Source organism: Rhinolophus sinicus, linkage group LG14 (assembly GCF_036562045.2).
Source record: "Rhinolophus sinicus isolate RSC01 linkage group LG14, ASM3656204v1, whole genome shotgun sequence".
Taxonomy (NCBI): Eukaryota; Metazoa; Chordata; class Mammalia; order Chiroptera; family Rhinolophidae; genus Rhinolophus; species Rhinolophus sinicus.
The window spans coordinates 18540805-18545900 of NC_133763.1; positions in this window are offsets into that span (position 1 = coordinate 18540805).

Here is a 5096-nt window from a genome sequence, read left to right on the forward strand (position 1 = left end):
GTAAGTCCCAAGGAGACTTGCACATGTACTCCAGAATACATATACATGAAAATTCATAGCATCATTGTTGACAAAACTGGGTACAGTGAAATTAATAATAAATAAATAATAAATGTGATCTAGCCACACAGCATAATTTTGAGCAAAGAAACAAGAAATCAAAGAGACTGTGTTATTAATACAAAATTCAAAAGCAGACAAACCTAAACTCTATTATTTACAGGTATATGATTATATGGTAAAACTATAAAGCAAAGCTAGGAAATGATTATCACAAAGTTAAGATTGTGGCAACTTCTAGATATGGAGGGAGTTATTTTAAATGTAACAGGAGTTATTTTGGAGAGAGACTTGAGGGCATTTTCTGGAGTGTGAGCAGTGTACCATTTCTTGACCTTTGTGTTCATTTTATTTTACTCATTTATTTTGTTGTCTTGTCCATGTGTGTTTTACTTATGCTTTATAGTGTATGTTATATTTTATGAAAAATGAAAAAGCAAAATATTTACAGTACCAATTAAAATATATATGTCTTTGAGGAAAACCATGAAGTTGTACAAGAATTTATAGAACAAAATATAAATGTTATTGAAGGACATTAACGAGAACCCAAATAAGTGAAGAGCTCCAGGAAGTTAATGGATTGCAACACTCAATATAGAAAAGATTTACTTGTCCAACATATAATCTTTAAGTTCTAAGTAATACTAACCGAAACCACAAGGGGGTTTGCCAGGTTCTAAAGTTAATTTTAAAAATAGCATTTCAAGAATAACCAAAATCATTCTGGAAAAGAACAAATACATTTTGATACTAAGTGTTTCTTCCATAAGGACCCACTTTTGTTACCTTAAAATAAAGTCAGATATACTTAAAATCCTTTACAGCTCACAGAATGTAAGAATACTTCCACTTTCTTTCTTCCAAAGCCCTTTAAAGCAGGAAAATATAAAACTTCTTTTAGCATGCCATTTTAACAGTGATTGACTTTCATTTTTGGAAGTTATTTTTGAGGCCTAAACTAAATCTCTTGTCTTTAAGCTTGTTTCTAATTTTGTTGTCGATCTTTGTGGTTTAAAGCTTCAAATTCTTAAAGACTCTTATTAAGTTCTCATCATTTTTTGTCACCCAATTGGAAAAATAAAAATAGTGATTCCATAAAGCTTCCCTTATTTTCATACCTCTGCTGTTTTCCAAATTTTTCTCTTTTGGTTGTTTCTCTCAAACCTGGTTGGGTCAGGAAGGCTGTAAGAGTGTGGAGGCTGGGTAGAGAGCAGGGGATATACAGCAGTTATAGGGGAATATTTTGTTTTGAGGAGTGTGTTTTCACTTTTACTGGTCCTGCAGCTTAACAGCATTATAGCAAAATGTGTTATGATAAACACTAATCTTCTTTTACAAGTTTGTTAAGCTCAAGCTAATAGCATGACTAGTACTATATGCTTTCCAGGATATTTTTATATACATATTTCATTTTATTCTCTCAACAACTCTTTGAATTATGGCTGCTAGTATGTTCCCATTGATGAGGAAACTCAGAATGTGGACAAGCTTTGCCCAACGATTCTAAGTCAGAGCAGAATAAGCATTAGAAGCCAAGTCTTCTGAGGGTTTGGCCAATGTTATTTCATTATCACATATTCGAGTTTTCATCTGATTTATCAAAATTCCAGCATCACAAAATTTGGATGCCCTCCTAGAATTTATGTAATACATTAAATCTTTAGGTTACCAGGTGATTTCTCCCATGAAAGAGTATATAGTATGATTGATCAAATCATTGGCTATTGGCAATTGAACTCCATCTCCAGCCCCTCTCTTCTCCCTGGAGGTCAGGGGTCAGGTGGGGCTGAAAGTCCTAACTCTTGAATCATGGCTTGGTCCTTCTGGTGGCCAGCCTCCACCCTAAAGCTATTAGGTTGGTACAAAAGTAATTGTGGTTTTTGCAATTATTTTTAACCTTTTGAACCCCAATTACTTTTGCACCAACCTAATATTAAGGAGCCCTTCAGCCAAGAGTCATCTCATTAGTATAACAAAGACACTTCTATTTCTTAGGAGGTCCCAAGAGTTTTAGGAGTTCTGTGCCGGGAATCAGGGACAATGGCTGAATACTTTTTTTTTTTTTTTTTTTATCACACCTCCCAAAAGAAACACAGTCCTGCCAACACACCTTCATTTTAGCCCAATAGAGGCATTTTGGACTTCTGACTGCCAAACCAACTTGCCGTGTTTTAAACCACTAAATCTGTGGTAATTTGTTAGAGTAACAATAGGAGACTAATACCATTTTACAAACATTTGCAACAGATACCACATTCACGTAGTCAGATAGAATTTCAGATATTAAGAACATGGGAACAGCTTTGATTTTTGTTTGTTGGTTTGTTTTCTAGTTATTGTATTTATGAAAGAAAGACCATTTTTCACAGTAATTTTTCCTCTTGTATTGTTGTTTATATCAATGCAATGCAAAGTGACAGGATATCGACATTTGAAGGAAAATACACTATTTTCAGATCAGATATCAGCTGTCAACTTGGATAGAGTGTATTGTTTCTGATATTTTACAGCTCAGTTCACAAAAATTTCACATGCTGACAATTCAGTTCTGGTGTGAAAAACTTGTTGAAATATGTTGCATATGGAGTGTACAATAAGAACCATTATGGACACAGCCTGAGTAGATTATATTGGGCTGAATGTGAATAGATATATATAAATAAGACATAAAATGAGAGATTGAAAAAATACTCATTGAAGCAAGTGAAATTGGTAAATAATTTACAGAAATAAGTATTTTCAAACACACAAAAAATGAATAAGTATTTTGTATTGCTATTGACAATTTAGAATTCACTGTAATCTCTTTATCTGGGGCTGAATTTATATAGTAGCCAGAGAGCAGGAAACGATATGTTCACTAATTAAGCCCTATTTTCTGTTGATTGTATTTGAAAACTATGACTTAACGATGGGAATCTGCAAAACAGTGTCAGGTACATTGATAGTACCCAATCAATGTTTTTTTGACCTATCTTCACCTTATCAGTTTTGTATTTTTTTCATAATAAATCAAAATAGTATCACCAAGTATCTAATTTACATGTTCAAATTAGTTGAAACCTAACTTCAAGCTAGGCAATATTAGTCACAAACAATTCCACATTTCCTCTGAGAAAGGCTCAGCAGGGTCTCTGTATGTGGTTGGCACATGTGCCCCCCACACATGTCCCATGTCAGGGTGAAGGCGAGCTGCTGCTGTTCAGCTCAAGTTGGTTGGCAAGCCATGTCGGCCAGAAAGAAGAGCTGCCTTCTTGTAATTCATTCTCCCAGAAGGGGTGCCTTTGTGCAATTCATAAAAGGCATGAAGGTAACGTGTGTGCTCTGGTTTAGGACAACATAAATCTCCTGTGAACTTAATTTACCTTATTAATTTGAAACCATAGTTACTAGATTTTTCGGTGGACTGTACTAGCAATAGATACTAGTAGTTTTATATCAATATACGTAAAATTATATAGTAACTATATAGTTTTCTACCTATATAATTAAAATAATTTTCTCTCAGACATGAAGACACATGTAACGTTTTCTGAAATCTTCTGCTAGGAATGGTTCGAAGTTTCTTTATAAAAAATTTGGCAAAAGTCACATTTTTTTCACAACAATGTCATAAGAAAATGGGGCTAAATGGGACCAAAATGGACCGACACCCCATCAAAGGGTATTCCCCTCTCTCTGAGTGTCAGACTGATGTAAATAAGCCCATAAGCTGACATTAGGAAGGTCAGATTTCCAGAGGCTCATGTAACCATATTAGCTTCATGGATGGAAAGTTGGAGTTCATTAATTCAAAAGACGCCTCCATAACAAACACTTTCTTTTCCACTTAATAACATTTATCCAATCTCCCATTCTAATATCATCATTTAGATTCAAGCCATCCGTATTATTGCTTAACCATTCTACTAATTGGTTGACTTATTGACTGAATTAACATTTATATAATTCTTAATATGGACCACACTGTTCAAACTGTTTTGTAAGTACTAACTCATTAAGCCCCTTAAAGGTGTGGTATATGCCCCTATTATTCCCATTTTATTGATGTAGAAACTGAGGCATGGAAAGTAACTTTAGCAAGGTACCACAGTTAGTAAAGTATCAGAATCTAAGTCAAGCTGTTTAGTCTAGCTCCAGGGTGTTCACTGTTAACCACTACTTGTGCAACTTCCCGTCTTCCCATCTCATCTCTTCCTTTCTCCTTTCAATTCACTTCCTATATTAGACAAGGTCAATCTCTATCAGGGATATGTTGACCATGAATTTATTAAATATATTTTCATTATATGCTCTGCTTCCTGCCTATATTTGTCACTGTGGGCTCAAGATACCCTCCTAGTCTTGAGTAACTAACACCTCTGTAGAGGAGACTGATATGGCAGCATGCATGTTATGCGTTTGATATGCCTGAATCCTTTTACTCTATTTCCTTTAGATTTTTGGCTCATAGCATATAAATTAAAAGATGGCAAGTGAAATGAAAATTTAGATACAATTTTATTAATCTGGGCAGGTACTTCATAACCCCAAAGATGTAGGGATTTTTGTAAACTACGTTGCAGTGAAAGTTACGGCCCAAGGCACCCTCTGGTAGATTTTGTCCACAACAGAATAAAGCGTGTTCTGCAGATATGGGACTGGTGCCCAGGTGCCCATATCTACAAAGACTGCAGGCCTGTTTCACAGACGTGGGACAGCAAGAGTAAGGATGAAGTCTGGACACACATCTTCTTCCAATGTATCCACTGTTGAAATGTAGCTCAATCAATCAGTCAGTGTCAGACACTGACCAAGTAGGTCAACAAGAACTTCTTGATGAAGGGCTGAAGATACTAGACATGTCCTATTTATCCCATAAATTTTGAAAGCAGCAAGGGTTTTCTCCTTTCTGGGCATGGAAGGAGAGAGGATATGGGTTCTTCCCAGCAGTAGAGTGAGGTACACCATCCTGACGGAACATTGAGTGTAAAACCACCTAATGTTGACCGGAGATCAGACATGTCCCAAAGAGCAAATTTTAAGCTAAGGTG